The sequence below is a fragment of the Ambystoma mexicanum genome, chromosome 2q, assembly GCF_040938575.1.
Source record: "Ambystoma mexicanum isolate Mex_15411 chromosome 2q, UKY_AmexF1_1, whole genome shotgun sequence".
In the NCBI taxonomy this organism is placed as follows: Eukaryota; Metazoa; Chordata; class Amphibia; order Caudata; family Ambystomatidae; genus Ambystoma; species Ambystoma mexicanum.
Window position 1 is genome coordinate 1,129,377,505 of NC_090924.1, and position 23,154 is coordinate 1,129,400,658.

Here is a 23,154-nt window from a genome sequence, read left to right on the forward strand (position 1 = left end):
GTAGATCTGGGAGCGAACAATACAGGAAGAAGTGTAGAAGGAGATGAAGTGGAAGGTGATGGGAGAGAAGAGCTGTGGTGTGACATAGAAGAAGACGAGCAGGAAGCTGGGAGATTGGGAATGGCGGCAGGAGGTAGTTTAGTGGAATTCGGGGAAACACCACTGGGGAGGACAATGGAACAGGAGTGGACAGGGAGATTAAGAAACAGGACGGGAAGGATAGCTATGTGGGGAAGAAAGGAACGAAGGTGAGTATTGGGAAAGGAAGTAAGGGACGATTACAACTCCCACTAATACATCGGGGGCGGGAAGACCAAAATATACCCTGGGCACAGATGGATAAGGCAAAATTACTAAAATCACTGCCCCGCTGTCAGGTGGAGCTAGCAAGTGGATATATGCCTTCGAGAAGCACACCGCAGGGGTGCACCTGGCCATAGGAGATGTTAAAAGTGTACTTGTGTCAGCAGTAGGGGACCAATCAGACCGGGTGTGGGCAAAAGCAGGTTACCCGGGAATAACACTGGACAGTGACAGACATGATGGCGCTGCCTTCAATACAGTGCGCGCACGCGTTTGGGACGCATTAAGGGAAACATTCCCAGACACGCCAGATTTACAGTCAGTAATGCAATGCACTATGAACGATGGGGAAGAGGTTATGGATTACATTTTTCGAGTACAGGAGATGTGGAGAGCTGAAATGGGTACACCATATGACCAGTCAACATCGTTATTTTACTTCATCATAAAGAGGGGGCTCCCAAAAGAAGTGCAAAAAGCGCTTGACAAAATAGCAGGGATTGAAGCGAAAGGATGGCCAGAGATACAGAGCATAATAGTGCACCATTGCAAAAGAATCAAGGAAAGAAAGAAGGAGGTGGCACAAAAAAGGCTGGCAGACAAGGCCAAGTTAGTACAAATGAAACTGGTGAAGGTTGCTGCAGCTGTAGCAGCTCTCCCACACGATAGAGACACGGAGGAGGAGGAGGGACTGGTAGCGATACAGGGGAGGATGGCTGCAAATTGGGCAGACAACTGGCAAAGACAGTGGAATGGACAGGAGGAATACGGAGGGCGGCAGTGGTGAGTGTGGCACCCCAGCAACAGGGGAGGGGGGTACAGAGGGCGAGGAGGATTTGGATAGGGATATGGAGGTAATGGCAGAAATGGGGGGACGTGACCCAGAGGGGGACAAGGAAACTGTTGGAATTGTGGGAGGTGGGGACATTTCTCACGCGAGTGCAGAAGCAGGCCTAACCCAAGTTACCAAGATGACCAATATGATGGGCACCCCCATCCGGGGAGCCCATACGGGTTGCCCCGGGACGGGGGAAGAGAACAGCAAGACCAAAGGGGGCAAGAGCAATACAGGGAACAACCACACAACGTTCAACAACATCCACAAAGCAGTGAGCACCTTCCCTACACTCAAAACAACCCCTTCACTACAACATCAAACGGAGCACCTGCCCCATATGGAGGAGTAGCTGTAGTTTCAGGTAACGTTTTTAGCCAAGCGGGTACAACCAGGCATCCAGCATAGGACGGCCCACAGAGAACACTTGCGTGTCCAATCCTATTGACAACCTTCAATGCAAGCGAGGAACCATTGATAGGGGCAGATATAGGAAATAAACAATTCATCTTTATGGTAGATTCGGGAGCTGAAAAATCATACATACGTGAAGGCCGGTTTCCGCTATCTAATCGTAAATTGGAGGCGCAGGGGTTCTCTGGAGCGGTAGTCGAAGTTCCTTACACAGAAGATTTGGACGTGACAGTGGGGGGAAAAACAGTAAGGGCACCCCTATTGTATTATGAGCAATCCCTTGTCAACCTGCTGGGAAGGGATCTCCTCAGCAAACTGAACATGACTATTTCTTTTACCAAGAGAGGAAGGATTGTTTGCCCAACACCAGGGATGTGTTCTATGTGTGTGATGCTAGTGATATATTCAAGAGCGACATGCTCAGAGGTGCGCGCCATACCCGTGGACACGGATATGTTCATCCATGGGTTAAAAACATTGGCACTGGTGGTCCCAGAGTTGAAAAAACTAGAGTGGAGAGTACCAGCAGAATTTGTTTTCCAATAGCCCGCCCCAAGATAATGCCAGGGACAGTGATGTCACTGGACATACATGCAGTACAAATCACAGCCAAAAGAATAGCTGTAATTGCAATGGACATACATGGCTGTGAGTGGCGTACAGTATTATGCATAAACGCCGACAATGCACTCCAAGATTTGTCAGACGAGGAACTTTTCACAGATTCAGAGAGTGATGGAGAAATAATCATGGAAATAGACATCCCTTGTGAAATAATGATACAGCAGAGGCAGGTGCCAGTACAGTTAATGGCGGTAGTAGGGGCTCCACCCTCGTTCTTTAATGATGACATGCAGTCGGTGCACTAGCAGCTGTGGACAACAGGTCCACATGACGTAGGACTGCTATGCGGGGTCGCACCAGTGAAGATCAACCTCAAGCCTGGAGCAATTCTGCCCCGGGTCAAACAATACCCCTTGTCCCGGGAGGCAGAAGAGGGAATAAAAGAAACAATAAATGCCCTACTCACACAGGGGATAATCAAACTCAAACTCCCCGTGTAACACATGTATTTACCCAATCAAAAAAGGGAAAGGATGGGCATGGAGGATTATCCAGGACCTACGCCCACTAAATGACGTCATCCAAAAAGAGTTCCCTTTGGTTCCGAACCCAGCATCCATTCTATGCAGCATCCCAAAAGACGCATCTCACTTCACTGTGGTGGATTTGAAAAACACATTCTTCTCAATACCCCTCGCAGAAGAATGCAGATACCTGACAGCATTCACCCTAGGGGGGAGGAGGTATGAACACTGCAGGTTGCCCCAGGGGTATTGCGAAAGTCCCAGCATATTCAACAGAATATTGCATGAAGATCTTGGGAACATGACAGCCGACAGCATGATAATACAGTACATGGATGATTTGTTGATTTGCAGCAAAAACGAGGGAGAATGTAGAAAAGACTCCATTGCCCTTTTGACATTACTAACCCAAAAGGGTACAAGCTGGACAAAGAAAAGTTGCAATATTGTCAACGTGAAATGCTGTACCTAGGGCAACTGATCTAAAAAGATGGCAATAAAATAATCCCAGACAGAGTAGCAGCTATCTCGGCTGTAGGGAGACCAAAGACAGTGAAAGACAAGCAAAAATTCCTAGGGATGTGCAACTATTGTTGTGCATGGATATTAGACTATGCTGCATACACACAACCATTGCTTCAGGCACTCAACGAAGCCCAGAAGAAAAATACAGAGATACAGTGGGACTCAGAGTTGTGTGATGCATTCACATCACTCAAAGAACTGATTTCAAGCACACCAGTGCTCGCGAACCCAGATTATGAGCGCGAGTTCTACCTGTTCTCGCATTGCAAGGGAGCACTCATGACAGCAGTCTTAACACAGAAAACATCACTAGGTCACAAGCCTCTGGCATACTACAGCGGGACATTAGATGCAGTAATGCAGGCACATTTCACGTGCGAACAGGCAGCCACCGCGTTCACCATTGAAAAAAGTGCCACCATAGTAATGGGGTGCTCACTGACACTGTATGTAGAACATTCATTATTCGCCATACTAGAGTGATCAAAAAGCACGCTGACTACACAGAGAGCCACTGCGTATGAGGTAATACTGTCAAGCGCCAATATACGTATATGTAGTAAGGTGCAAGGTAGTCAACTCCGCAAGATTCATCTCAGAACCCTGCACTGTGGAGGATGTACAGGCACATGACTGTGCAACATATCAGGGAAAGGAGAATGGAACAACTGTAGTGAGTGAGAACGCACTGGCTGAAGGAGAGGTATTCTTCATAGACGGGTCAGCTTCCAGAAATTCAGAAACTGGAGAAAAACATGTGGGAGTGGCGGTCGTGCGAATGGAAGAAGGTGAGTACGAGGTCCGAATCCAGCAGCGACTGCCGGCCCATTTCTCAGCACAGGCAGCAGATCTGGTGGCATTAACTGAAGCACTGCGTGTAGCAAAGTGGTGAGCAGTGACAATTTACACAGATTCAGCATACATGGCCACAACAGTACATGGAGGGCTTGCCAGGTGGGGAAGAAGGGGGTTCAACAGGGCAGATGGTTCACCCGTACAACATGCAGAACTACTAAAGGAACTCATAGAAGCGTTGAAAGAACCCACTATGGTAGCAATAGTAAAATGCCAGGCCCACACCAATAATACAGACTTTGTCTCTTTGGGAAACGCGGCAGCAGACACAGCCGCCAAAGAAGCGTCTAACAAAAGAAAAAACAGGTGAGTACTTAGTGCGGAAAGAATTGGAAGACGATGTTCCAGACGGGTACAATGCCATGCCAGTATCTCAAATATTGGAGCTACAGGAAGGGGCAACTGAGGACAAAAAAGAAATGTGGACAAAAAGAGGGTGCAGCCAGTCAGCTACTGATTTATTATGGCGGCAAGACAGCACAGGTAAAGTAGTCATGCCAACTAAGTTATTAGAAATAGCATTCCAGCAGCTACACTTCCCAGCGCACAATGCAAGACAACACATCGCTGCCGAGATACAGGAACACTGGTTCATTCCAGGGTTACAGGAACAACTCTTTAAGCTAGCAATGGAATGTACAACGTGTCAGATATACAACTCTGGCATGACTCTAAGAACACTCAGGGGAACGATACCCAAGCCGGTAGGACCGTTCAGAGAGCTGCATATAGATTATGCCGACATGGGTGAAAGGTGCAACCGAGCGAGGTACATGATAGTGGTAGTTTGCCCCTTTTCACGGTGGGTAGAGGCAGGTCCCTGTGCCCACCCAGATGCTAAGTGTGCTGCAAAGTTTCTAGTGCAGGAAGTATTCCCCCGCTGGGGAATTTGCGACGTAATTTGCTCTGACAATGGCACACATTTTGTGAACGATCTCTTCAAGAATGTAACATCACTGCTAGGAATCAAACACAAATTATGCTCGATTTATCACCCGCAAAGTAACGGTATGGTAGAAAAGATAAACGGATTACTAAAAGGGAGAATCTCAAAACTGTTTTTCACCCTTAAGAAAAACTGGGTGCACTGTCTCTCCTTGGCCTTGTTTGAGCTGAGGAATTAGCCCAGCAAAGACCACCATTTGTCACCCCATGAGATTGTGACAGGGAGACGAATGCACACAGCACACTCACCTCTCTGTAGATATTCAGATGCACACAGAAGCGCTACTGTACTAGGAGAGGAATTCAACGACTACCTGACAAAACTCACTAAGGCAGCACGAATGATAGCAAAACAACTCGCACCACCATTCATAAGTGACGGGGAAAATGAAACACATACTCCAGAAAAAGAAAACCCAATGGGTCAGCTGGAACCAGGTGAGATGGTATATGTTAGGAGTTTCATTCGTAGGAGGAATGCTCCAAGATTTCATGGCCCATACGAGGTAGTGTTTTGCACACCCACGGCGTTGAAAGTGAAGGGCTTGAGATATTGGATACATTTGACAAACGTCCAAAAAGCCTATGACAGTGTGGGACCAGTAGAAAGTGCAGTGTGCAAGAATAAGACAGTAAATGTGTAAAAAAAAAATAATAATTTTTACGCACATGAGCATGCAAGGTTTACTGAATGACAACTGTATTATAGCAATGTTTATGGGAAGATGTGAAACAGTATTAAATGAAAATGACCTATCTTTCTCGTTCTCTCTCTCTTCCTCCCTTTCTCTTTTCTCTCTCTCTCTCTCTCTCTCTCTCTCTCTCTCTCTCTCTCTCTCTCTCTTTCTCTCTCTCTCGATCATCATTCCAAAGGTGGAAATGCAAAAATGATTGCAGCTATATGCTTAATCTGCCTTTTTTATGTTTCAACATATAGGAGTAACCATGGCGACAAACAGGCCGCCTGCAACAATTAGAAATAGGGATGCTAGGAGTAGAAATGTTTTTGATTTACGAACATACTCATGTGAATGCGGGTTGACTGTCTGTGCAATTATATTCTTCACACTCATGTTTGGCCTAATACTCCATTGGATAATAGCATTTATCTGCATTGAGATAAATGAGGGGTAGGTAATGGAACCAACATGGAAAATGCAAGCAAACTGTTTAAGGAGGGTAATTATTTAATATGGGATGGCTTTCAGCTGGTTTGGGGGTACGGCCCCCATCCAGACCAGACAAAATGTCAGAATGATACTAACAACAAGTCAACCACTCCTCCGAAGCCCGAACACAATGCTATAAATTTCAGTGTACAAGAACTAAATGACCAGCATCCATTTGTTATATCATGGCTGTATGACACCACTACTACCCTGCCCACAACGACAACTGATCCTCCTAGAGAAAATGACTACACCACAGAGAGAATGAAAGAGAATATTGAATTGGCTGACAAATTTATGACTCTGTACGAGGAGTGGGAGAAGGGGGGGCCGGGGAGAGGGAGCCCCTATTGCATGCAGCCAGAAACGCGAAAACGTTTGTTAATCACTTTCGGTTTCATTTTACATTTTGAAAGAGGAGGCAAAGTGTCTGTACTGGAAGCTTGTTTTGTTTTGCTTAATGACTGTATTAGCTGTTTTGTTTGAACTTTTTGTACAAATTCTGGTAGAGATGGATGCTTATTTTGGAGACTTTTATTTTAATTAGCTCTACTTCTGCGTTGCTTTCTACAGAGTTACATTTGGTAGGCATTTTTTGGGGTCTGTTGGAGAAAAAAGAAAGTGTGGGTTGGGCTGTTGTGCAGTGTATGTGTGCTTTGTACATGAGTGTCTGAGTATGAGTTAATGTAGACATTGATTTTTTTTTGTTTTTGCAGTATTAGTGTTTTCTGATAACTGAGCATTGAATGTACATGCACTTTCCTTTACCTATGTGCATCCTGTATATTTTACTTAGAATCTGTTAGTTGAACATGCTTTACAAATGAGTATAATAATAAGTGTACGGAGCACACATGGTTTCTTAAGGCTGTGCTATTGAATGCTAGGTGATAGAAGAAAAAATCATATGTTTTTTTGCTATTTTTACAGGGTAAATGGCAGGAATTGTACAAAAAAAGCAAGCATGCAATGTATGCATTTCTGAAGGTGTGGGAAATAAAGCATAAGGATTTGATGTGGAGGCAGTGGTGTTGTATCTGTTGGGAGCCTTTCTAATGATATGGTCTATCTGTGTGATTGAATAAAGATGCATGTACACATCAGGGCTGTGAGTCATTTTATAATACACTACAAAGCATTTTTGCACAATTATACTGTTATTTCTCTCATTGTTTAATATGAAATGACACTTTTTTAGGTCATTGTGTGTGTAACCAAAAATTTGGAGAGCAGACAGCTTTGCAAGTGACACTTGATGATTGCAGATGGGAGAAATAACAGTAAGCTTATTTTACAGGTTATACAGCTTAAGTGGCAGTTACTCTGTTTATATGCATTCATACAAGAGCTATACATGTACTGTGCATATTCATACCTGTATTTTGTGTTCATGCATGTGGATGTGCATGAATCTGCAAGTAGAAATCTTGGGGAGTTTTATAGTAGTTGTTGCTGTAGGCCCTTTAGAGTCACAGCCCAATTATACTGAGAGTGATCAATAGTACATCTAAAGTGCTGTTCTGTCATGATGGAGTTAGATGTAGAGCTCTTGCATGTGATTGGTGGATGCCTGTGTGACTGCTTAACAGTAGCCAATGAGGAAATGGTGCAGAGAGTGAAGTGGAAAGGGTAGAAGGGCTGCCCCATTGTTACGCGCTCTGCATGCCACACACGGGACTTCTAAACATATCTGGCATGGAAATAGGACTGTAGGGATCAGCCAATCAAGTGTTGAGGTTGTGGTTTGTATTGAAAGAGGCTGTGTATAGTGAAGATGGCAGAGGTGGAGAAAGTCAGGGTGTTGGTGGTTGGAGATATGTTTGTGGATGGTTTGGAGCAGTATGCTAAATGCAGGAATGTGGCAAACAATTTTGATATTAAAGGAGTGGAGGTGATGTGGAGCACTGTGCCTGGTTTCAATGTACAGGCAATTGTACAAGTTTGTGAAGATATGGGCAGGGTGAACATTCCACATGTGGTTGTTTTGCACTGTGGTGATTTGCATTTGGGCTGTGCCAGTGCCCCTACTTTGTTGAAAGATTTAAAAAACTTATTTGAGACAGTAATTAAATTACTTCCAAATGCTAAGGTAATTTTTTCAGGTTTGGTACCTAGGGCAATATGGGACAATAGTTCTGTTTTTTGTCCTGAGCAAAATATTGTTAGGTGTGTAATTAACCGAGGCATGTTTGATTTTATGCTTAGAGCTGGCATGTTCTTTTGTAATAATGACAACATTGACTCTGCTAATGTTGATTATTTTAAAGAAGATGGTATGTGTTTATCTTTTTTGGGATATGCTATGCTGTTTTGGAATGTGTGGATTGCTTTGGAGAAGTTAATATGAAAAATCTTGGATGGAACTAAGGGAAAACAACAAAATAAATGACAAAATAAAAGGTGTTTCTGAAGCATCTTAAAAATAACAAAAAAAGGCTCTTTTTAGAGCCAACCTCAAAGGGGAAATGGGGCACACTGTTTAAATTTTCATTCCCCACTCTAAGATTTTCCTATCTGTCCGCGGACAACACAGTTGTCCGCGGACATCGCGTATTACATACAGTTATTTTGGGGCATGTGCAAATGAGACTGAGCAGAGCAAGGGATTGGTCAATAAGGTTTACTGGGTGTGATTTGTAAGGAGAGAGTTTCTCAGAAAGTATTTTTCCTGAGAGGAGAGAAGATGGCTATGGCTGTGTGTTTCAGAAAGCAGATTATCTGGATTTTGGGAGACTCGTGGATACATTGGTTGGAGGTGCATGCAGATCGCTGTGGAGTGGCTGCACATCTTGGATTCCCTCATCTGGAAGTGTACTGACATGAAGTATGTGGAATGAAGTGGCTGGATTCGGTACCTCGTTGTGCTACTTTGGTGACACAGTGTCATCCACACATTATTATTATTCATTGTGGAGGGAGCAGTTTAGGACATGGCTATGGAATCTCTTGGCAATTTGCAATGAAAGAAGGATTTGGGAAGGTCATGGTCATGTTTCCAAATTCCTGAGTAATTTGTTCTCGTATTGCGCAGAGACAAATGTGGCTGCATTCTTCTTCATTTGTCTACAAATGGAGAAAGCTAGGCGCAATGTCAATAAGGCTGTTTGTGCCTTTTTGAGAGATGTTGGCATGTCCTCTTATCACAATGAAAATCTTATGTTTCGTAGCACACACATTTTTCGCAGAGATGGAGTACATCTTACTTATGCTGGCAATCAGATTTTTCTGCAAAATATACAAAATGCATTGCGACCCTTTTTGGAATTATAGCACTCCATTTTGCAGTAGGTGTTGACCAGTTGTAGTTTTCGAAACACAAAAAAACCCACAAAAAGGCTCTTTTCAGAGCCACCACTTCCTCTCGAGAAAAGTGCAATGGTTCTGATAGGGCAGCATCCCAATAATGTAAATGTCTGCGGACTGTCCGCGGACTTTAAAAAAACTGCACAGGACCCTGCACCATTTATTTGGCACTTCTATTTTTAGGCTGTGAAAGGCGGCTCTGAAAAGAGCCTTTTTTTGTGGGGTTTTGTTGTTTTATATATTTTTTTTTTTAACACAGCACACAAGGAAAGGAGGGGAAAAGAGGGAAAGGAAAGGACACCAACCACAGGGATAAGAAAGAGCAGATAGAGAGAGGAAGATGTAGGGTTGGCCTTATTCAGGTAGTAGGCAGTTCTTCTCGTGCTCCTTGACCGCTGTCTCGAAAGCACTCTGAAGGTTCTCCCCCCTGCAGAGTACCGTGTCACAGTACATGCACAATACTGTGACCCTCGAAAGGTAAAGGTCAACAGCATCATGAATGGCCTGCGAGGCAGCTGGATGATGCACAGTCCAACAGGAGTAGAAACAGAGGATGCTGCAGGGGAACTCAACCTACTACGTTTATCGCAAGGTACAAACATATTGTACCATAGCTATATGAACCAGACTTTCCACGACGCAGCACCATCTTGCACTGAGTGCAGATAACCCTGTTCGCACAATCTTTTGGCACTCCATCAAGAGTGGTAAATAACCATCACACCCAAGACTCACGATGAGTGCTAGTAGTAGGGACTTCCACTACCTCATCCTCTTCATCCTCTTCATCACTCTCCTCTGCATCCTCACGTCTGTTCCCCTCTGCAGGCCCTTGGGGACGTGGTGGTGGTGGATGGGGTGGGGGTGCTGATGAAGCCGAAGTAGCCATGGTTGCCATCTGGAGAACAGCAGGCAGAAGTCACCAGCAATGCAGGTCAGGAGCGATGCTCTGTCAGATAGCCAGAAGCACAATGAGGATCAGCTCTGGGGTGAAACCTTTTATAGGGATGCAGGTGCACGCTACGCAGACACCCGCATGTCCGCAGACACATCGAACACCAAGAAAGGGCTCAAAATGTTCCAAAAAGTATGTAGAATGCAAGGGTCATTGTGTGGGGCATGTGCAATGGTGAACTTTTACTGGAAAATACCCCGCAATGCTCAAAAAAGCACTTTTTACATAACGGGGGCCCGGACGCTGTCCACACACGAGGACACACGCTCAGCGTGGGTGCGGTCACATGATGGCATCGTGGACACGTTCGCAAATGCGTGGCATCAGTTGTGCGCATGCGTGCAAGTGTTCTACAGACATTGTTCCTGTCCCCGAACTAATTAAAAGTGCAACACAAGTGCGGCAGACAGTTACGGGCAGGCGCGATGTTCGTAGGACCCAAGAGTGTGATACGCATGCGCGCGGGTGTCCTACAGACAGTTTTCAAGTCCCTGAATAAAATAAATGTGCATCAGAACTTTGCGGATAGATGGACATGATATGTGTTCTACGGACATATTCATTCTGGTTGCGGTCATTGCCAACAGGCGGGATGTTCGTAGGACACCTTAATTTGAATAGTAACTGACATGCAGATGGATTTAGTGTCCTGCGGACACCCCCATTTTTAACTACGGAGAGTGCAAACCGGTATAGTGTCCTTAGGACACCCCCTTTTCAGATTGCTGCGGACAGGCGACATCTTTTGTGTCCTAAGGACACCTCCATTTTGATAGCGAACAGTATGAACAGTTATAGTGTCCTTAGAACACCCACATTTTGTTTTATTGCGGAGAAGCGGACATATTGTGTGTCCTAAGGACAACTCAATTTTGATTGCGAACAGTACAAACAGTTATAGTGTCCTTATGACACCCCCATTTTGGTTAATTGCGGACATCCCGGACACCCACACTGTTCGTGGACACCCTAACTGCCTTTTTTTAAAAAAATAAGACACAGCGGAATATACTAACAACACACTTAAAATGTTTTTATTTTATAACAGTATAAAAATTACGAGAGAGAGGGGGAAGCAGAAACTGAAACAAATACAGTGGAATTAGGGGTTTGGACATGATGGATGGGAAGGAAGGAAGGGATGGAAGTCTCATTGTAACGTTTTTCTTGCTGGGGAGTGTTTGGGGATAGTTGACTGGGACATGGAGAGGGGGAACAGGTACATGTGGGACAGTGATATTTAAAGGTTTCTTTTATGTGGTCCTCTACAAAGTGTCTTAAAATTTTTCATTAACATATCCTGTTTTAGTTCCATTCACTGCAGAGGATTTTTTAATGTCTCTCTTGGTATATTATGTTTAGTGTCTGTATGGTCTGTTAAAAAAAAAATGTTAAGTACACATTAAGTAGTGGTTATTAATTGGCTTATATAGAGAAATGTTGTATCTACCATTTGTATCACCTTCTTCACTCATTTCATCCTGTGGGAAATTTTCTTCAAGCCATTCCAAAGTACTGAAAAAAAAACAAATATTAGTTTTAGTGTACCATAACATCCTTTCATAGGTTTTTAGTAGCGCAACTTAACCATAACACACAAATCTTCAGTTTTCACAGGGGTCTCCATGACTAAATAAGACATTTTCCGGGTCTGCTCAAACTGGAGAAGGCAAAGGGACAAGATGGGTAAAGGACAGAACAAAGAACCTTGTGGCATGGCCATTTTAAGCACCGGCCATTGTCCTGGGGCGAACTCGGTAAACACGGTATGGACCACAGAAAAGAGTTGAAAATGCATAAGAAGTGACAGATGCCGCCAGCTCTGTCCAAGGCACACTTCTACATTCATCAAAAATCCTTTGAGGGTGTCTAGGGCCTTAAAGATGAAAATGGGACCCCAGCACATTGTACTGTAAGGTACATTGTGCACTGATAAAATGTTACTAAAGAATAGCAACAAAATGAAAGACAAAGGTAAGCAAAGTCTCCCAGTACTGACAGTCTCAAGGGCATGTCAGTTTCCCCATAACAAAACAAGCAAAAGCCCAGTGGAGTACAGCAGAAGACTGGGCTCCACTGGCAAAAGACAAGCTAGGATGGTCAGACAACAGCAAAAGGTTAGGGGGTACACAACTGGAGGGAAAATTACCCATGAATGGAAATATTTCCTAACATATGGGATAAGTAAACTTGAAGAACATCAGATAGAAAACAATCACACAGGTAAAAACACTAGTAATTCTTTTTTTAGCATTGTCTTTTTCATCTTGTCATTTCTGGGGTTTTATATTTTCCTCCTCTGTTAGACATTTCAACTTGTCGGATGTTTATAGCAGCAGTAATGATGTGGTGTAATTACCCAATTCATCTACACCCCACAAAAAAACAACCACAATGAACACCACTGCAGATAGTTGGCAATATTTCAAGGTAAAAGAATCCAATGTTAGGTTTTGAATATGGGTTGGCCTTTTGCATGAGTTAACTGCACAACATTTCCAAACACAATCACATGTGGTACAAATCCACTGAAATATTATGATTCATCAATACTAAAAAGCAATTTTTTTGGGGGCATTGTATTTTTAGTCTTGTCATTTTTACTGTTTTATATTTTCCTCCCCTATTAGACATTTAAACATGTCTGACTATCATAATGCGGTATAGGCCCGCCATTCATCCCCACTCCACAAAAATGCAACCAGCATGAAGACCACAACAGGCAGTAAGAAATACTTGAAAGTAAAAGAACACTCTTCGAAAAAAGAAATGTAGACAGTCCAAGGCACCCTCTGCAAAAAGACACTAAGACATGAGCCTTCAAATGATCCTTCTCAAAGCTCAGGAACATCAGTGCTAATAAACCACCTGGTGCAAGTCCCCTGGGATTATGTAGACAATGCATATTGGAAATTGCATGAGCACAACAAAATGAAAATGCATGGGCCTCATGCATTACATCACAGCCAATCAACACCTCATCCAGCAAGTCCATCCACCAGTGGGACAACTTCAAGAAACAGTCAACCCTCAACTTCTGTGCATGCTGCTTCAATTCCACCTCTTGTTAAACTACTGGCGACCAATGGATCTGTATTTTAATAAAGTGTTCCATAAGCCACAATTGGGTTGCAACGAAAGATGTAACAAAAAATGATTGGCACAGAGGTACATCTACTTTTTGCCTAATCCTCTTTTCAAATGACAAGTTATTTCTTTACTTTGTGTTCATCCACTCCTACATTTTGAATACGGGTTGACCTTCAGTAGCCAGAGAGCACCTCAAGTACTGGAATCCTATCAGCACCTGCCCAACATAAAACCAATAAAGACCCAATCAGTAAATAAATGCAAAGGATCCAACTTTCTTTCAACAGATACTAAGAAGAGCAGCCATAAGAAAGTACACAAATAAACAAAATAGCAAAGATGAACTTGCAAAACACCATCAATTGTGCTACCTCACAGAAAACTGAAAACAGCTAGAAGTACTGCATAGTGAAAGTGCATTACAATTACACCAAATGCAATCAAATAAACCTTCAACCTCACATACAAAAAAATGTAAAACCTGCATGAAAATGCCATTGATTGAAAAATCTCATTGTGTAAGTCCATGTTAGTGAAAGTTAAACACAGAATCAGAGCAGATGAACACAATTGTAATTGATACCATCTGATAGCAGTAGTTAATATAACTAACACACACAACTAACTAACTAACTAACACACCAAGACTGCAAATAAACCTTAAAATATGTAGATATGTATTAACACTTACTTTCACATCAGCCACCCTCTCACCATATGCACAGTGTGAGTTCTGAAACCCAAAGGACAACACTGCAGAAAAAGGTGGCTTTTATACTTTCCAAAATCAATTACAGAAAAAGAGGACTATATACTAATAAAACTACTAAAATGGATGACATGTTTTCACTACAACCTATCACAGAACAACCTATCACAGACAGCTACATAATTAGAACAGTAACAATAACAACCAATAACAAACAATCTTACTCACAGAAGCCTTTTCTATCCCTGCCCATCATCTCTCTTAGTTGCGGCTATTCAACGCAGCTATGAATCTTGCCATGGCTACACGTAAATCTTTTGCAAACTCAAAATCACACTCAGCCAACCTTCAAAACTTCAAATAAATTAAAGAAACACCTAAGCACATAAAATAACAAACACAAATTAAATGTTTTGCTGTATCATCAAAATAACGATATGATTATTGCACACAAAATGTATGGTTTAATAGACATGCCTATAACCATAGCCGTGCCTGCAAGAACTAACAAAATAATGGAAAGCATTGACTTGCCTATGCAAAGCCCCCTGATTGGTGGTTGTTGTTAGCCACAGCTATACAGATACACTACATGAAATAAAATGTAATTCCACTCCCCCAAACTACAAACAAGTGTCCCTTAAACACGTCTTCCAGCCTACCCACTCCCCATGGTCCTCCTGCATTCCCCTGTTATCACTCAATCACCCAAAACACATGTGTCTATGATGCTGCTCCACCCAAAATGTCAGATGGCCACGGCTACCACATGTCCACAAACACACGACATGCCATTTGCCAGTATAAAGCCGCAGCTGCATAGGGTGCCACTTATACCCATGGGTAGCAATGCCGCTGTGGGGTAGCCATGGGTAAACACTCCAGTCATTGCTGTTGCTATGCACAATCCTCAATACAGCAATCACACCCCTTTTTTGTAAAGCTGTGGCTCTAAGAATTTGAAAAAAATCTAAACATCTGAGTATGGAATATGAATGACGAAACAGATTGTGCTACACTGGTAGTTACAAGGTCAATTCAGTAAATGACTGCTCATGGAGTTATGTAAGGTAGATGATAAAGGGAGCAGAGTATGCATGGCAGTAGACTAGGTGGGTACAATTACACAAGATATAGTAGCATGGGTGAGAATAGACAGGCTAAATAAAAGTGGATGGGGCATCTAAAACTAGAGTAAGGTGGCTGAGGTTCAAAAACAAGGAAAGGATGGGTTGGATACAAAGAATGAAATTATGGTGCATAGTGAGCTCCACAATCAAAAAGACAACACTGCACAAAATGGTGGCTTTTATACTTTCCAAAATCAAAACAACAAAAAGAGGACTATATGTACTAGGCAAAACACTAAAATGGTGACACATATTGACTGTAACCTATCACAGACAAGTACAGAATTACAACAGTAACATCAACCAATTACACACACCAAAACAAACACATCATACATACCCTACTCTTACAAATAACTAGAAATTCAAACGAGGTGTTATTTTACTGGAAACACTGCAGATATCTTGGCTGGATGTAAAACTGTGTGGATGATCAGAGACAGTTGGCTATTTTGGTTACTGTTTTTCTTTTGTAAGAAACTACATATGATCATGAGGTTTGAGTGATTTTACAAATAAATGGTTTGGATTGTGGGGAATAAGTTGGTACCAAATATTTTCGAAATTGTTCAGTCTGAGAAGTACATGCCATCCAAATGTCATACTAATTATTTGTGGAAGTAATAATTTGGTTAATGTACGAGGTGTATTCCTTTCTTTAATGATGAAACAACCCTTTATGGTTTCCAATCTGACTCAGAGGCAAAAATGGAGAAGGATCACCTGATTTAATGGTAAAATTTCAAGTAGTCTCAGCATTCATGAGAGACGACAACCAATTATGGATTTCAAACAGCAACATACATTTCTACATGACCAATTTGTATGGACATGACGGAGTACACCAAAACGATGAAGGTAATGTAGTGTTTCTTTATAACATCAAAGCAGTACTCCAAATGTGTTAAAATACTCCACTCAGTGCACCCCAAAACAGTCCTTTTAAAGACAACTTATCACATATAAATACACAAATACAATGAAATGACCCTGTGATGAAATGCACAACACAACCTGCACCAAAAGAGCACAACATCTTATGTGATCTATTTTATGCAGTTTGTGTTATTGAAATGTATTTTGAAATGTTTCACTGTATCCAAAACATTTCTCAATATAACTATGGCTAGAGTACATTGACTTTTTGTATTGCTGCAGATACAAGATGATACTTAAGGGAGTAAACCACATGGGTTTGTATACATGTATACATATTTATGTAATAGATAGTTCTTAAAAATGATTCTTTTGGCTACAAAGAGTGTACTTTTTTAGCACATTGAGGGATAATCGCCATGGGTATGTCCATTGAACCGATGGCTATGACCTCCAGTCGCTGCTGCGGTTGACCGCACCTCCAAAACTCAACATCCCATTGGTAAATATGGTAGCTGCAGTTAATGATCTAGGTTTAAAATCAAATTCAAATACATATATACATATATATAAAGTCAATGAAAATAAAGTGGTGGGAGTGTGGTTAATCTCTGAGGAACACAAATTGAATAGATTAAAAAAAGAAATCATAATTAGTTAGAGATCACACACACTTTAAGAAACACAATTTAGTAGTCACGTTTTTATGACTATCATATCTCATATGTAGTGCATCACATGCACTATATAAGATACAACATTCATACTTACAACTCTGTTGTTCTTTTCACATGTAATAATCTTTGGGTCATTGGGAAACAAAGCCAAGGTGGTTTAAAAAAAAGCATAGTGGCAGTGCGCCATTAAATTTGACTTCTGCCACCACTGTCACTTAATCCAAACCTCATCCCATATTGTCTACATCCGACCCATAAGACTGCCAAGAAATATGACAAACATGAGAAAATAACCATTCGGTTATTGGGAGAAAAATAAATGGTGGATTTAAAGAAAAAAGAAACTACCTCCACTCATAAAACTATCCAAATGCTCAGAAAACTGTTGCTGATGATTCACAGTATTTCTTGGTCAATGAGCAACACAGTAAGAAGGACATACAGGTAGTGCAGTGTGTTGTTTGTACAATAAATCATCTAAATGTTTGAGAATCTCAACTTTCATCAACCACCTTGTTCAGGTCCATTCACATGCCAGCAAATTGTCAGGACATAGTCACAAGAAAGTGAACCTTCACCCTCAAAATCCTGCATACAAAAGGAAACAGATGAATAAAAATACTATTTAATTTAAGCTGCATATTAGTAAAAGTTAAAAAAACATCAAACATTAACAGCCCTTAAATCTGAGCATATGAAAAATAGTACCAAAGTATACTATCTGACAATAGTAATAAATATAACTGAAACATTTTTATTAAGCAGCATTTAAAGTAAAAGGTAATAAAATACACGAGAAATAAACTACCACTTGATCTAACTAGGCCCACAATAGTGCCAATATATACCATCTGATAGCAGTGGTAATTTAACTGACACATAACAACCCAAATACACTTTTAAATATTTAAATCTTTACTGCTACTCAAAATCAATAACACAAAAAAACTATATATTAAACAAACTACTACAATGTAATTTTCTGTGCAACCTATCAGAAACATGTACACAACTAAAACAGTAACAACAACCAATAACAAACAATTAAAGACACAAACATCTTTAATTTTTGGGACACCATCCCTCGTAGCTGCTACAAGCACGGCTACAAGCACCACCTCATAGGTGTGGCTACTCGTACATTGTTTACTAACTCAAAAACAAACCTTGCCAACCTTTAAAACTTCATATGAGACATCGGTACACCTAAGCAGATGAAATGAGAAACACAAGCGTAATTGTGTGTTCTAACATCCAGATAACAATATGATTGTTGCACAGAAAATGTATGGTTTCATATATGCGGCTATTCCTGAAATCGCATCTAGCATAGCAACCAGTGAAACAACGATATCCATTGATGCATCTGCGCTCGTTCACTGTGTGCATGTGGCTACGAAAGCACCAACTGAACCTTTGTGTACATAGCAAGACTATTACCAGCGCATCCCACTCCCTGACTATATTCCTATATTCCTTCCAGCTCTATCTCATTCCATGTAACACTCAATCTTTCTGCGATTGATTCAGTTAGCCTTACAATGTCCGGTAGCCGTGGTTATAATGCGTCCAAAGATGCACAAGCTCCCATTTATTCATATTTAGCCATGGCAACACATAGGGCCTGTATAGCCACAGGTATAGACACTGCGCAGTGACCAGCACATCATAGCCTCGGCTATGCACCTTGGCCATTGCTGCAATTAGTCACGCCTCAAATACCACTGGTTGATAGGTTGCTAAGATAGCCACAGCTACCTATTCATTGTAAAACATTATATATATTATTTGATACATACATATATATATATATATATATATATATATATTTTTTTTTTTTCCAAAAAAAAAACGACTTAACGTCAGTCATTTAAGGAGCACTCTCCTTCATACCAGGCTTCAAGAAGTAAGCGGTTATCAACGTGTCATTAATGGCTTCTTTATTCGTTTAAAATACATCTTCCATGCTTCCCAAGAAAATCGACGCGTTTCGCAGCACTACTTGCCGCTTGTTCACAACACCATTTTACCACCACCACATTGTTTAAATGCAAACATGTGCCTACAGACATAGAAATGGGACAAGAGAGTTCTGCTACAGTAAACATAGAAGATGGGACTTAATGTTGTTGACAAAGCTGTCGGACATCTTTAAAGGGTTTTAAGTTCATGTGCTTTTGAGTTGCATACATCGTGATCAAGTGATCATCTCGACACAAATGCTAACGTCAAAATGAATTATCCTCGTAATTTGAGCATTGCATTAATTTTAACAAAAGGTCCTACTTTGAAAATACTATGCTTAACAGAGTTACCATAAATCTAACGACAACCGTTACCATTCATTAAAATGAGAATGTACCTTATCTTTACACATAAAGTGCATAATGCATAATAAAGTGACTAGTGCTAGCAGCTCATTCAAATGCCTAGTGCTTTGGTGTTTTCCAGCCTCTAATTTTTTATAAAGTGCTTAGTGCTAAGTCTTGTATTCAGTGTGAAGATACATTTCCATTTTATGGACTAAGTTGCAACTCTCATTTATTCATCATTATCAATAGTCTGTGGCTATGTTTATTTAAAAAATACAAAACTTAATGGATAAAACTACACCTACGTGGTGAAATCTAAAAAAGGAGAGTGCCTATAAACCCAATATATATATATAAATAAATAATACTCCTTTTAACTTAATTTTAAAATATATAAAAGATGCTGGAACTACAGTGCACTACCAATAATATATTCCAGGACAACAGCAAAAGAAAGGTTCAATAACGTACAGATAACCTGAATGAATACTATTTCAATCAATATACATGAAATGTAGATTATATACATTAGTCAGAATTAGATCAACCCAGTAGATCTCATATTAGATATGGACTTTTACAAAATAGGATAACAAAAATAAAACATCTTCTCATCTATCTGTACTTTTACTTTGTTATATTTATCTTCTAAGAATGTCCATTTTAAGTGGCACACTGCTTTTTGTATTGTGTTTTTTTTACAAAGTTCTTATTTTTTTGTCCACTGTCTCACATGTAAGAAAATCTGAAAACACACAGCCAAAATAGATAAGACTCTCAAATAACTACTGTGTTACTGGCCAATAATTTTTCTAATTTTTCACCACCGATGTCACTATACCTAAACAAATATCTTTTGAAAATTAATAAAACACAAACACCCCAAAATCAATAGCCATTAGTAAGTATGTACAGATACACGCTGCTACCTGTAGTCTTTAATAGCCACTTTATCGGCAAAAACGATTGTGCGAAAGAAATCCGTCCTAGCCACCCAAAACCCAAACCAAGTGTCCCACCACTCACTGCCAGCTCCCCACACTATAGTCACGGTCTCCTCACCTCCCCTGCCTCTCCCATTGACACATGCTATTTCCATTGCGTAGTTTCATTGGAAATGTCGGCTATAGCCGAGGCCACTGAAAGCTTTGTTTTGCAAAATCTGTCCATGGAACTTCCCTACCTCCCAAATTTCACTTAGTGTGCTCCAGTCACCTCCCCACCTCTAGACGAATGTCATTTCCAATTATGTTAACCTTAAAATCCTTTTTAACTACTTTGAATATATTCTGTGGCAGCCGTTTCATTGCTAAAAGCCCCCGGTTCCGGTGATGTAACTGAGAGATAGCTATTTTTGAGAAGGGGGCACCCACTTCTCTGTCAAACATTTAAACAACTACTGCAGGGAATAACCCCAAATCACAAACGGAATTATGTTGAACGCTTCGTGCCCAAGTTCTTTTGGAACTGGTCCAAATACGTCCAGCACTTTGGGCTGTGTGCTTTGGCTAGAATTGACCTTCTTTGTCTATGGGAATATGAATGGGAAGTAGGACTCAACTTTTGGAAAACATTTTTTTGTCTTCTTAATAATGTTTTCATTTTTTTAACAAATCTTAATGAAACTTTGCAGAGGGGGGCCGAAAGGCGGGGGCACGAGTCCCTAATCACTTTCGAGATTTCATCCAGATCCATTACTCATATCAAAAGTTATTAACAATACAATTTTAAGAAGTTCCAATGGGAGTCGACTCACCTGAACTATAGGTCTGCTATGGCCATCCTATGATATATATTCAAGGAAAGAACTTTAGTTGCAGGGACAATAAGGTAAGAACTTAACGCAACAAATCCCCTGAATTTCAGCCAAAGCAACCTTAACTTTGCACCCCCTGTTGCACAGCCTATGGCCACAATGATGACATCCCAGAGGACATCACTGGTGACATCAGCTTTTCACTCACCAATGGACAGAGTAGAATTTTGTACATGGACAAAGTTTTCTATGGCTGTTCCTTCAATTGCAAACCCTGCCCTTGTCCAGCCGGTGATGTGATTGGCCTCTGAAACTGTGTACTGGCAGGTGCCAGATTATTGGTTCTATATTAGACTGTGTGGAATCTGGACATCAAGGTCCTTTAGACCTCACACGTTCATATACTTTACTTAAATATCTGGAACATATGAGTTTAACATATTTGTCAGACGGCCCTACTTGATAGGGCATGACAGTCAATTAGTATTATATTTGAAGCTCATGTATCTGATACGTTTTCAACAGAAATGACAGGTTCCCTGCTTTATTCAATTGGCCATTTAAATAGAGCACCATCTTACTGATGTCTTCCTTGCAATTGGGGCTATAAAGTATGCAGGGATAAGTGCTTAAGGCTTAAGCCTGTAGATCCTTTGATTTTGTTGATGCCACAGGATGTCTCCAGCACCTACAAAACTGTAGATCAATAGGAACCACTCGTTCAATACTTGGCTTCGTTAGGTCGCTCGGTACTGTGGAAAGCAGTTCGTACAAATCACTCCAATATGGCATGGTGTTATCATATTGTTAGTGTTCTAAATTCCTAATGAGTATTCTGAAGTTTCAGTCATATCTTCCAGTGTATTGCTGAAAGGCTCATCCCTGCTTTTTATTTCTCAGCCCCACAAATCGACCTCTACTCCCCTTTCTTTCGTTAAAGGGTTGTTGCTTTGATGCATGCATGGGCCACAACAACTGGGGATACTGTGGTGATCCTCCCCTGCTTGTGTTGCTGTGTGAATGAGTGCTGGTTGTGTGTGTGAACATAGGACTCTGCCACATGGCGCTAGGCTTGTGATCCACATACATCTATTCTCAATGCCCCAAAAGTATACTTTTTAATGAAGTATGGACGGGAATACAAGCTAAATGGATTGTGGAAGTTAGTTTGTTAGGGTGGAACATTTTGTGCATATTGCAGGTACCAGCTAGCGGCATTCAAGTAATGATGGTGTGATGATGGTTAGTGTATAGTTGAAGAGACTATAAGATATCTTCAAAGGGAAAATCATACTGGGTGGTCCAAGGCAATGATATACATTTATATTTACATTACAAATCACTCAATTTAAACGATGTCATGTTACTTCGTCTGTCTGTAAGAAGAACATCCTTGTACACAGGGCCAACATTCTGAAGTTTGAAATTGGAACTGTCTCTACCTACGCAGAAAGAGGGCCAATTAGCAGATGGAAGCAGGAGCAATTTTAAAGGCTTAGCTGGGATAACTCATGCAGTATACGCCAACAATTTTAAAGCCAAGTGGAATGACCAAGAATGACAAGTCATAAACCTCAAAGAAACAAATTGGTTGGCAAACCTGTAGCGTTGCAATACAATGATTCACAAACGCAATTTAGTTCCTGACACAGGAAGCAGCTGGTGCTCTGTGGGCCGAGCCTGACGTTTGTTGCTGATGCGTAATCCTCTCAATGCATAGGTATTTGAAGGCAATTCATGTTTTTAAGCAATTCATTATAGGAATTGTCAGGGACATACTATTGAATAAAGCACAGTGCTCTGATTTACTATTTGCTCATTCGAATTGGAGCTTTGCCTTATTCCATGCGCAAGGGGCCAGGAGGACATACACATATTCATTCGAAGCTTTGCCTAATTCCATGCGCAAGGGGACAGGAGGACATACACATATTCATTCGAAGCTTTGCCTAATTCCATGCGCAAGGGGCCAGGAGGACATACACATATTCATTCGAAGCTTTGCCTAATTCCATGCGCAAGGGGCCAGGAGGACATACACATATTCATTCGAAGCTTTGCCTAATTCCATGCGCAAGGGGCCAGGAGGACATACACATATTCATTCGAAGCTTTGCCTAATTCCATGCGCAAGGGGCCAGGAGGACATACACATATTCATTCGAAGCTTTGCCTAATTCCATGCGCAAGGGGCCAGGAGGACATACACATA